Genomic DNA, 13,178 nt, shown 5'->3' on the forward strand with positions numbered 1-13,178 from the left:
GCAGTAAGAACGTGCGATGCACGTTTAACACTTATAATTTTATACTATAAAAATAAAATGCATAGGTATTATTATATAATTTTGAATATTATCACTAATTAATTGTATTTATTAAATTGACTTATTCATTTGATTATAATTAAAATTTAAAAAAATAAATAAATGAAACTATTAATGAATAAATTTAAATGTAAGAAAGTAATATTCATAATATACGTCTAAATAAAAATGCGTAAAGATCTATGAAAAAACATCATAAATTATCTTAGTACGGAGCAAGACGAATTTTAAAAATTTTCTTGTTTGATTTTGACAATTGGGATCTATTCTTCTTATTTTTGGTTTGTGCCAGAATGTTGTTCAGCGGCAAATCGCCGTCACTTGTAATTTCAATGTAGTCATCAAACTTTTTGTTGGCTACTCTTCTTTTTTTCTTTTGTGGTTTTGTAGGCTGCAACTCCATTGTAGATTTTTTCTTTTTTAGATGCAACGTATGTTGTACGTGTAATTAATGTTATTTTATTTGATAATCTATTATTTTAGAAAATTTATCAATTCATTAATTTTATTAGATGATTTATTGGATGGATATATTTATTTATAAGCCTTATCAATAGCTATAGATATATATCACATAGATTTAGTGTAATATCTAATAAATTAATAGGGTAAAGGTCACTTTATGTCCTATCGTTTACCCTAACGATAATATCAAAACGGTACCCAACGTATCACATAAAATATCGTCCGCGTCCTGCAAAAAATATTTGAAGTCAAAATTCTATGTAATTGTCAAAGTATTTGTTAATTTAGTCGGATGATTGCAAATATTTTGTGTGGTACGATGAGTCGTTTGATGGAAGAGCGAAATCAGCTCTACTACATTGCATACGGAAAAGCAACGTCTTGATTGAAAATGAGAAAAAGGTTGCACCCGAAAAGTTTCAAGAATTGAAGGACGACCTAGAGTTGAAGATTCATAAGTATCGTGTTGAAAATAGGTCATTGAAGAAGTCTTTGAAGGAGACGAAGTGTAGACTTCATACTTTGTGTTTTGTATTGATTGTAACATATGTGTTTTTGATGCTTTAGATTTTCGTAGGTCGAGTTGAGTTTGTATCGAACACCCAACATTGTCTTCCACCCTTTTATTTGATTATATTCCCTTTTCTTTTCTCTGCTCGAACCAAACGAGCATTTAATCATTATCACCTAAATTTTTATGCTGAAAAAAAAAAGTAGACATTTGTTATGGGGCGAAGGAAATAATAATCCAGGTCAATTTATTCGAGAAGTTTACAAGCGAAATAATCACTCTGTAAATTTGAATATAATTTTTCCAGGGATTTTCACGTCGGTAATAGAAAATTATTGATTTATATTTCAATTTAATTCAAATAAAATTATAATTAAATTTTATTAAGAGAAATTTTCCTTGAGTAAAATTATCACTTGATAAGTACTCGGTAAATTGGTCAATTGACTCCAATTTCTTAATTAATCACATTCAATAAGAAAATAAATAACTTAAATTTAGAGAATTAATAAAAACATGAATTGTAAAATTTAGGCAGATAAACCAGTTTTTTTTTTAAATTATCACGTCAAATTTAGGATTAAGGTGTTATGTATTGTGTTTTGGTATTATATATTAATCAATTAATTCATAGATTCTAGATATTTCTATTGTAACACAAAATAATCCGAAAAATTAACGAGGAAAAAATAAACATAGCTTTCACATGGGGCACGATAAGAAAAATTTAAAGTTAAAATCAGGATTTTTTTTATTTTTTTTTTCTTTGAGGTCAATTAGGAACCTATGAAATCGTCTTCGAACTAGAATTTAACAATCTTAATAAGAGAGAACTTTGCTACTATTGGGAGGAATAGTACTATTCAAAAAATAGTACCCAGGGTATTATGGTAATTTTGGTTTCATTTGTGGTTTTTTTGCCAAAAACAGAATTCTGCTTTATCGTCTCCACAGATATTTGTTTTCACTTCCACTTTTTACTTCCTCATCCTGCGTTTACAGCTTCGCAACAAAAAATAAAAGCGATTTCATATCAGAACAGAATCTTTGCCGGTGAAAGTGCGAAATCTGATCATAATCCAACAAAAAATCACACTAGACAAATCCATTGCACCAACAAAACAAGGAGGTGAGTTTGATTTCTGCACCCTGCTTTTATCATTTTCTTTTTTATAACCCTAGAAATTTTTACAAGAAATTAAGCTCAGAATAACACAATCGAATTAGTTTGTTGTTTGCTTTGAGGGTGCCAGTCGGGAACATCGAGTCTTGGCTGAGTTTTAGCTAAGTTGTGGCTCAGTTTCTTGTGTCGTTATCTGTGTTGAGAGAACTAGCCGGCGTCGGTATCGGAATCAACAGCGGCTTTATTAGCTGCTGATAGTCGGGCCGAGGTGAGGAGAGTGGATCGACGATGGGGAGCAGCGGTGAGGTCTAGGAGAGAACAAATTGTTCTGGTTATTCGTTGGAAAAGTAAGAAAGGGGAAGAAGATAAAAAGAAGAAGAAGAAGAAGAAGAGGGATTTGGGGTTGAGATTTACTCTAGCTTTTTTGCAAATGTGAAACGTACAGAGAGATATGTAGGTGTGAGAGAGGGTAGAGAGAGAAAGAGAGTTACAGGGTAGAGAGAGGAAATTGTGGGTGCAAGTGTGCAGAAGAGAAAATGCAAGTGAAGTATATTGTGTGGATTTTGATTAGGACTCTATTTTTAATTCATAATAATAATGTATGGTTGGGCTTGATCATGAGTGCAGGTGATGGTAATTAAATATGATTGGGGAATGGACCTAGAGTTTGAATTTAAACTTATTTTACTTGATTAATTGAATGTAATTGATTTAATATAATTATGTATAGTCAGTATTAATTGTTCTATTCTATATGTAAGTTATGTTAGTTTTATTTTCTCTTAAGACCTCTACATATATTCATATTTCACTAATTAATCTTGTTGTACATCATTGTCACTGATGAAGATATAATGCAACAACATCAAAATATGAAAAATATATAAAAAAGAGAAATTTTATGAGATGGTTTGGTTTAGCTTTATTTTTTTTACGATGCCTTATATTTAGAATAACATTAAGGTATATATATATATATATATTATAAGTAACTTATAATTTCATTTTTATAATTATGTTACATTTTAATTTTCTTATTTATTGAGCTCCACAAAATATAATCCAAGCTCTGTTATCACCATGTATACATGTATTTAGGTTAAATTGTGAATAAAATTATGTGTCCAAATTGTCACGCCTTAGTTATTTAACTGTAACTGATAATCTATAAATTTAGACAAGTTTCAATCCATTTTTCTTTCAAACTAATTTGTATTTGGGTTTATATTTTAGAATTAAATAAATATAGAACTATAGTTCTTGAGAAGTAAATGTATACTATCAAGACCTTCATCGTTAAATAAGGAGTACGGTAGTTGATTCCTATTAGGTGACTTGCTCATATATTTTGTTTGGTTTTTTGCTTTATTATGATCTCCAACATTTTTTTACTTTCTAATTTTGTGTTTTTTCTCCCTTTAGTGTTTCTACTACAAGAAAGCTATTATGCGACTCCAAATTCAACGGTGCGCTTGGTTTTTGTTCTATTTTTTATTTGTGTTGTGATCTCTGTCTTCATGTGTTTTGCGCTCTTTCATTGTATTTTAAAGTCATGTCGCAATGTTTCTTCGTTATAGTTATTGTTTTGAAGTTTAGAGAATGGGGTTCTATCCTAGGACTAGGAGTAGATTGGATTATTGTCTTTAGCCTGTAGGTTTTTTAAGGATTCGTTACTTTGTATTATACGAGATTATTATTTTTGGTTTCTGGTTTTCGACGGGCGCCCTCAGGGTCCACTTGTCTTTGCTCCCATCAAATTTGTTTGTGGAACACTTTCATTGGTTTATTGCAGCTTTGGTGAGTCGCTGCCCTACTTTGATCTCGTAATAGTATTTTCGAGCTTCATTTTCTTTTCATATTTTATTATATCACCAGTTAAATTGTTGACTTCTCACGTGTCAGGATTTTGACCACATTTTTCAAATATATTATTATGGCAAAAAGATGTGTGCTTTCAACGAAAGGTCACTTACTGTTGAGTTTTTTGTGTTTTTATTTTATTTTATTTTGTAACTCATTTGTATCACTTGCACACTTACCTTTATTTATTTCGTGTTTTTGTTTTAAAGTATGGTGTATGGGAATTTTAATTATTTTATAATGCATGTTGCTAGCTGTGTAGTCACACCTACTATTTACTTTCCAATTCTTTGTTGATTTCCAATTTTAATTATTATATAATGCATGTTGCTAGCAAGTGATGTTGCTGTTACTTTTTTTTTATTGACTATGGTTTGTAATTTTCACATAAGACGAAAAAAAGAAAGAGGCATGTTCTTGTTGTTGACACTGGTGGAAGTGTTCCAATCTCACAATTGACAGTTTATGATTTCTCTTGTATTTGTTTTAAATTTCTTTAGAACTTTTAAGAATATAGCATATATTTGAAAAACTGATTTCTTTTATATTAATAATCGTTTTGTTTTCATTTGCTAGGCTCTTCTTCTAAAAATGGTCAAGTTTTCCTACGCCCAACAAATGCGATCCCTTGTTCCACATTGTCAAAAGGTATTGTTATAATTAATTTTAGTGTTATTGTTTGTCGAACCTTCGGGTGCAGCTGCTATCCGTACCTTCGGCCCTACAATACATCTAAACTCCAACTCCGCTCATCGAAATGTCTATTTCTTGGGTATAGTGCAGACCATAAGGGATACAAGTGTCTTCATCCCACGGGTAGACTTTACATACTAGAACCGTAATCTTTAATGAGACAGAATTTCCCTACCTTAGTCTATTCTCACCTACTCCATCCATCTCACCAACTGCTCCCTCTACTACAATGCCTATATCAATTCCCCAGCACACGCTCACTGATCCACCTACTCAGCAAAATCAAAATACATCTCCTGCCCACTCACCATCTCCAGTCCACTCTCCTCATTCACCATCTCCACAAGTATATTCTTCTCAAAGTTCCTCTCCCACTCTATCTCCCTCACCTTCACCTTCTGTTCTAAATCAGCATCCTATGAGAACAAGGGCTAAAAGTGGCATCTCTAAACCGAAGGTATTTACGGCTTTCACCACTGACACTGGTAAAACTGTTGTTACTGCCTTAATACATGTTTCTACTTCTAATGCACTCAGTCACCCTGGCTGGTTGGAGGCTATGGAGAAAGAGATGAATGTCATAGCTGAAAAATCAACTTGGGAGCTTATTCCCTACTCCAAAGACATGAACATCATACAATGTAAGTGGGTGTTTCGTGTAAAACAGAAAGCAGATGGAACAGTTGATAACTCTAAATACCGGCTTTACTAACTTTTGGTTGGTAATCTATTATTGTTTATTTACTTATCTTGACTTTGTAACTACTCTTGCATTTTGATGGTTCCACAGGCTGCTTGCACCGGTTGGGTTCCGATGTGACACAACTGCCTTTGTCTAATAATGTTAATGTTTCATGAACTAAACGTTTATCTAAAGCTTCTTGTGGGCAGAGGTGCTCAAAAGGTATGTGTTTATGTTTGTTGATTACCTTTTAATTATTAACAGTTGCACATTTGTATATAAAGAATATTAGTGATTTAGTGTAGATTGGATTATGTAAAATTTTGGCATATTTGCTTGTTTGTAAATTAATGTGCCTTTTGCTCAATATGAATAGTCAAGTTTTTAAAGGATAATGCTAAACATATTCTCAATCAAAAGGCTTTCATTCCTTTTTATGTTTCTTCTTGTTTATTTAATTTGTTTATTATAATTTTGATATGCACATTGCTCACTTTTGATTATTTTTTTTTTCTTTATTGCACAATTAAGCCGCACATCAACTTCATGCTCGGCTATGCAAAAAGATATTGAGATGTTCAGAAGATTAATTGAAATACCCAATGAGGCTTATGAACTGCTACATAAAGACCTTTGTCAGCATTGTAAAGCTATTCGATTCGGTAATGAACCTCATGTCTTTGGATGCGCATCAGGTAAAATAAAGATGCAGTTGCCCAAAATGCTAGATGAGTTATGGAACCTCTATGTAAATGATATGACAACTTTAGGGGTCGAGTTCCGTCGACGTTGCAGGACATAATAATTCTTTGGCATTCACATCTATTAAGATGACTTATGATGAAGCTTTGACTAAAGCTAACAAAGGCGTTTACACCTTCAAAGTGCAAGGTATTGTTCGGCATTATATCCATGAACTAACACCCAAGGATGTTGTGCCAAGGCATTTGCAGTTATTTTTCTGTGGCACTGAGAGAGAGTTGGATAATCGTGTATCTCAATCTGAAGGATTAGACCGTGTTGTAGTTTCATTGTTGGTGAACATCTTTTGACGAATAATCCACACCATAATTTCTCACCAATTTGCAAAATAAGGATAACCTAGATAGTTATGCTATAGTGTTGCGTGCCAATCCTAAACTTGACCAATGTGTTTATAATTTTTCAGTAGTTGACCATGTTGTAGTAGTTTGGAACGAGGGTGTGGGAACATCTATGAAACAACCTCGTGATATTAGGGTCAACCTAAGATCATGTGGTGTTCGCAATGTGCACTATTACTATGGATGCTATGATCCACTCCAGTATTATCTAATCTTTCGGTATGGCGAGCCAGGTTGGTATGCTGGAATATCCAAAACTATTGACAACATTGATTTGAATTTGGACCCAACAGAACAAAATACTGAAGATCATGAAAATAATACAGTTGATCCGCATATGCACGAGGAAGCTGACACCCTACTTGTTGCCGAACAAAATTGTACGTGTTTAATCGTTTTGATATATATGTTCATTTGTTAGGTCTTAAGCAATGTTGCTTATGTTTCTCCACTACTATATTTTTCATATTACTTTTTGCATTCTATTATGTGTTGCATTGATTTCATTATTAACTTAGTATTATGTCTTTATGCTTATATTAATATACTAGAAAAATTTGTTGCTTATATGGGAGTTAGTTAGGCCGACTTCTTTTTGTAGAACAATAGTATTTTTGTTGTTGTTCATGAAAAAGGGTTGGTGCATGAATCAATTAATATGAATATCTATTGATATTTTTGTGTTTTATATTGTTTGTTCTACTTTTGATAAGGACTTATTCATTACTCCATTGCAGATTTGTTGAGGAATTTCAAAACTCCTTCATGTGTTGCTATGAGAGAATATTATTGCTATCTGTTTCAAATGCGCACCAACGACATAACAAATATCCTTAGAACTGGTCGAGTAATTCAGTAATTTCAGATTGATACTTATGTTAAGATCGAGACATAAAGACTAGATTTTTTTCTCCATAATCAGTTAAAGTTTGAAATGAGGGCTGAATTGTATCAAGGGATAGTTGAGAGTATAACATCTAATGGTGTTATTAGCGCAAAATCTGTTGGTAAGCATGTTCTACGTTGTTATTACATGAATGCAGTGGCACTTGTCGCGAAATTTGGACACCAAGATATTTTTCTCATAATGATTTGTAATCCAAAGTGGGTGGAAATTCAAAGTGGATTATTACTTGTTGAGAAGAGTCATAATATAGATGATTTGTAGCAAAAGTTTTTAGGGCAAAAAATGAATAACTAAAAAAGGAACTGTAAAAGACTCTATTTGGGGTAGTTATTTTTATGTGATTAAATTTCACAAAAGAGGCCTTAATAATATTACAACCATGATATAAGATAACTTCAACCGAGGCCTATGATCAATTTGTATTTGTGAAGATTCCAGATCTTGACCTGACTCCGCATCTACATTCTTGTGTTATCAATCATATGATGCATGGGCCATGTGGTGAACTCAATCCAAAGAATTCATGCATGAAGAATATTGGACTAATGAAGTGAAAGATTTTATGAGATTTTCAAGCAACTTTTGTATATACTTTGTACAATTCTCTAGCGATGACTTTTGGCTCTATCACACCGTGTCGGTGACATTCTACTAGCATTTTGATGTTACCTTTTGTATGTACATTGTATATGACTCGATGCAGTTTTTGGTTTAATGCGATATGAATAAATGATGCATAATGTCAGAAATGATACTTAAATAGTTTATATAAATTGTATTGTACGTGTAGATTGTTGCTCCTAGCTGTACAAATTAAATACTCCTAATTGTATTACAATTGTGACCTACAAGTCATAGTATAATATGTCTACACTTAAAAATGATTCGACCAACGCCATTATTGGTCCCATAATTCACGGAGCAATTATAGAAACACCGCGTTCTACGCGGTGCAGAATTTCTAGTATATAAATAATATACACTCACCAAAACCTTATTAACTCTGTAAACCACCGCCGCCACTGCAGATGGATCGGGAAAACGCTCCTCCTCCGAGCACGAAACTCTGCCATGTTCCCGAAGAAATAATCGAAAAAATACTGTCAAGACTTGCGGTGAAATCACTGCTGAGATTCAGGTGCGTTTCTAAATCATGGCGTTGTTTAATCAGTAGCGATAGATTCATCAGAACCCAACTCAAGAAATCAAGGAATGACCCAATTGCCACCCATTTGCATGTTATGGTCAACTGTGAGTCAAAAATTTCAGTATCTAGATTGAAGCAATTCTCTGTACGCTCCTACTTGGATGACCTCGACGTCGATCCTTCCCCTATCGACGATCCAACCAATCATCATCTGACGACAGATGCTTATGTCGTCGGCAACTGCGACGGGCTGATTTGCATTCTCAAGAAACCAGGGAGCCTTTTTCTTGTGGAACCCAGCCACTAGAATCTCCATGGAATTACCCAAATTAGACCTTGAAATTAAAAAATATGGGTTCGGCCGCGACGAACAAGTGGTGCATACAAGGTGTTTGTTGCTGGGTCGAGGTATGAAGATGAAGATGAAGATGATGAAGAAGAAGAAGACGAGGAAGAGTGGATAGGAAAGCTTTATAGTTCGAAGACGAATTCATGGAAAACGGTGGAGCACGGTTTTCATCACATCGAATTTCGAACTGGAGCTGGAGCTGCGCTCTTTATGAATGGGAAGCTTCATTGGTTCCAACTTCCAACGGAATAATGATTCTATATTCGAGTATTTCAACTTGCAGAGTGAGGTTTTTGAAGCTAAAAGTCACGACGAGTGGCTTAGCGATATGCTGCGGGTGGCGGAGCGTTGGGTGGAACAGAACGCCGGTTATGAACCCGACATGTACAAGAGATTGAGGAATTGTTGGCTGGTCAAGAATATGGAAAACAAGAGAAGGAGGATTTCTTGGCTGCTGAAGAATATTGATAATTACCGCTGCTTTCCGAATTATGTCTACGTTGAAAGTTTAGTCTCGCCAGATCCTCACAAGAACCTTTGAGCACGCACTACTGCAATTTTTGTGAGATGTTTCACTACTTTTACGATTTCTTCTTATTGATATGTTTTTATTATTATGAATTACTTCCGCATCAACTGCTTAGAGAAGCTACAGATCAGATCTCATGTATTTATTTTAGTTGGTCTTTATACGATTTTTTTAGTTTATCTAGCTAGAGGAGTGATTCTTATACAAACAACACTTATACTATAAAATGCGTTCATAAAAAAATTATGATCTCACTATAGAAAAAAACAAATCAAAACAATAGAATCGTCGCCATCCACAACACTGACAAAAAAAAAATACAATCCATTAGCGTAAGAAAATCTTGTAGTTTCAAATCTAAAATCATGATTTGTTAAAAGATTTAACGATGAAAATATTTCTGTCGTTAGCTTTAGTCATGGACTAGCGACAAAAAGTTATGTCCCAAAACCCCGGTTGTCATTTGGTTGTGATAGTACCAACGACATGACCCAAAACCCTGGTTGTCATTTGGTTGTGATAGTGCCAACGACAGAATAATTTGGTTGTGTTAGGGCTTGATATCTTAATTCCAGTTCCGTCGCTATATGTGTTTTTTAGGAAGAAGAAAGATAATTTTAAAAGAACTATATTAACATCAATAATACCAAATTGCAACACTACAAAAATATCAAATAATTCAATATTCCTCAAAATCCAATAATAGTTTAATATTCCTCGAAATCTAACAACATCTAATTATTTAAGAAATCCATCACTAACGTAGAGACAATGCTAGCGGTCCAATCATCTCCTTGGGAAGCATCTATCTGGCTTAGCCTTTGAGAAGAAAGAGTTGGACTTTTGCAGAGGCCTCTGGCTCATCGTCTACAAGAGCCACCTCAATAGGAACATCTCTTTCTCCTTTGATCTCCTCACTGCCACGTCGTAGTGAGAGGGCAACAAAGGGCAAACCGCCCAGTCGATATGCGTTTGTCAACGAATCTACGAATTTAGTTGGTGATGGGCTTGTTGAAGAAGATCCCTGGACTTTCTCAGAAGCACTAGCAGATCTAGATGCTCTTGAATGGGAAGCATGTATGGTTTCTGAATATGAATTCATAACTGCCATGGATGTATACTAGAAATGCTTGCTTCCTGTAGGTCGAAAGTGTCACGACCGGACCCAATTAAGGATAATTAAGCCGGGAAACCGTGACTAAGGGAGGGAGGTTAGAAGCGGGGATAGAAAGGGGTAAAAATATCATGAAGGATCGAACTTAATCATTGACAGTGAAGGGGACATTTATGATATAACTTATGTTTAGCTACAAAGATTCAAATAACTAGTAAGTTCGGATGAATCCGACTTAATTCAAAAGGGCTTATTACTGAAGAATACGCAGCGGAAAATATAATCTGATTACATGTATGAAGACATGTATCCAAGAGTTCATTTAATCGACTTATGACAAAAGCTCCACTCGTCACTTCATCTTCATCAGCCACTGCTCAACCTGCACATTTAGAAATATATGCAGGGCTGAGTACAAGAGCACTCAGTGGGCACGTATGCCTAAGTATAAAATACATGTTTCAAAACTGTAAATTGTCATGCCATCATAAACAGTACAGCAAGGGAGTTTTCGTGAAATAGGCCCAAGCTTACTAAATTCTTTTGTGATTCTTAAAGTTCGACTGATCAGTCTAAGTTCTCTTATAATCTATCATATCTGAAGCTGTGTGCCGGAGAGGTGGCCACCTCTCACGGTCACTTGACCGGCCAACCCGCTAGATGACTCACGGCCCTGGGTGTACACTAGCCCTGGCAGGATAGCTATCAACTGCTCAGGACCCGAATTCGATTACATAACTTGGCAAAGCCACATCAGATAGATATCATACTGAAATTGAAACATTTATGGCAAGACAATACTTGAAATAACTTTCAGTTCAAGGATTTTGCAATGAAATAACTGTTCAACTGTAATTTGAAACTCATTTGATATATATGAAAGTAATGCCCACCTGATCCTCAGTGCGGAAGAGAGGTGATCTTAAGCGGTGGTACCGTCCTGTGAACCAATTCCTACAAGACGAGTTCTTAACTCTTAGCACATAACATGGATAACAAAAACTGTTGTCTACTTGGGATCTCTAGGTCAACCTATTCCCGAACTTACAACGCATAATCGAACTAGGGATTATGCATTTTACATACATTAGCTTATCTTGATGCCTTATCTAGGTTAACTCACTCATTTTCATAAAAACTTTGCACAAAACATGTCCCAAACTTGTTACGCACATATACTAAATCTTTCATGAAACATCCTTTAAAATCAACTTTGATACATAGAAAATAATTCAACAACTTGAGCTCTTAAGGGAAAGTTTTGCAACAGACACCAAATCCTCCTCGGATCTCCAAATGAGGCTCCAAAAGACATTCTGGAAACTAGACATTTCAAGGATCATTCTCCAATTTGAATCGAATAAAACAAAGTTCAAACGAGCAAGATATGTCCACTCAAAGATGGGTACTTAACAAGCAAAAATCTGAAAATTTCAGATTTCCAGATTACAACCAAGTCAGTGGGCTTTCTTTAAAAATTCATATCTCCCATTACAAAACTCCACTGGGAACCCCAAGGGTCAATCCGGAAACTAGGGAGAGAGCGTGACACTCTCCAGTTGGATTTACCCCAAGAAGATTCATGGTTTAGAAGATATGACTGTCTAAAGTTCAGTGCACAAAAAGGGTTCAAGTTTGGAAGATTCAGAACATAAATCGGAAAAACCACTTTAGGCTTCACCAAAACTTCTAAAACTGAACAAGTAAGTTCCCAACATGTCAGTGAATATTCAGTAGAAAGATAGGCTTGAGAATCAAAGATTTAAGTGGGCCTTTGCGAGCTCAAAGTCATAGGTTTGTAAAACCTACTGGATGGTACAAGGAATAAGAACTAGATTTCAAGAATTTATACCGGTTGTTTCCCTTGCTCAAAAATGGTGAGGCCGAAGTCAAAAGAAAGATACGGGAGTCTAGAGTGACATATTAAAGTTTCAAAGGCTTTCACCGATCGAAACTTGACTTATGGCCTCCCAAAGAGTATTTACCAAAAATGTATTCCAGATGGGCAGTGATGTTTTAAAAATTCATAAATAAATCATAAGAGCTCCAAAGCTTCTGAAATTTTACCAAAGTTCAGAAAACATATGAAAGATGATACACAATTAATTTGGGGATTTTTGGGGACCGTTTGGATGGCTGGAATCGCCTTGCAAAACACTGCCGGAGCAGTGTGCTTATGGCAGATTCGCTGCCTTACCTCATGCACGGCTTTTCACCCAATAAACTCTACCAAAATAATCATCCAAAATCATAAAACATATCCTCACATAATATAGCACACATATGTGTAAAAAATCCATGGCCATAAAGCATTTTCAGTTGAGAAAAACAAAGAAAAACTCACCCTCGAAGCACAACCTTCACTCTAACTTTACGCCCTAGTTTTTCCACGCTCTCCCTTGCTTTGCTACTTCTCTTGGGGCTTCAAGGGCTTCTATGGAGCGTGATAATGGTGGGAGAAAAGTTGTGAGAGTGGGGGAAAGGAGGAGGGACGAAATGGAGAGGAGATGGAGGTGGAGTGAGGACTTTAGACTTTCTAGAGAGAGTTAAAGAGTATGGAGGAAGTTGCATCAGCCAACTCTTGGCTTTGGGGGGGGGGGGGGAGCACGAAATTATGAGGTCTAAGGGGGGTAGG

At 35.1% G+C, this 13,178-nt stretch overlaps 2 long non-coding RNA genes across 4 annotated transcripts; one reads left to right on the forward strand and one right to left on the reverse strand.

Annotated features, from left to right (window-relative positions):
• The first annotated feature begins 1,979 nt into the window (after positions 1-1,979).
• LOC131017700 (uncharacterized) lies at positions 1,980-7,473 on the forward strand. 3 transcript variants are annotated; one of them, XR_009099797.1, is made up of 6 exons: positions 1,980-2,165; positions 3,582-3,625; positions 4,596-5,169; positions 5,250-5,616; positions 6,090-6,877; positions 7,235-7,473. It is a non-coding gene; the product is annotated as an uncharacterized LOC131017700 (long non-coding RNA). The 3 variants fall into 3 exon arrangements; XR_009099798.1 differs by having other exon boundaries at positions 4,596-4,667; XR_009099796.1 differs by having other exon boundaries at positions 4,596-5,616.
• Positions 7,474-10,695: 3,222 nt separating this feature from the next.
• Positions 10,696-13,048, reverse strand: LOC131017713 (uncharacterized). The gene is made up of 3 exons (XR_009099813.1): positions 12,888-13,048; positions 11,437-11,497; positions 10,696-10,925 (listed from the first exon to the last, which is right to left on the reverse strand). It is a non-coding gene; the product is annotated as an uncharacterized LOC131017713 (long non-coding RNA).
• Between the last annotated feature and the right edge of the window lie 130 nt (positions 13,049-13,178).

This window comes from Salvia miltiorrhiza, chromosome 3 (genome assembly GCF_028751815.1).
Source record: "Salvia miltiorrhiza cultivar Shanhuang (shh) chromosome 3, IMPLAD_Smil_shh, whole genome shotgun sequence".
In the NCBI taxonomy this organism is placed as follows: Eukaryota; Viridiplantae; Streptophyta; class Magnoliopsida; order Lamiales; family Lamiaceae; genus Salvia; species Salvia miltiorrhiza.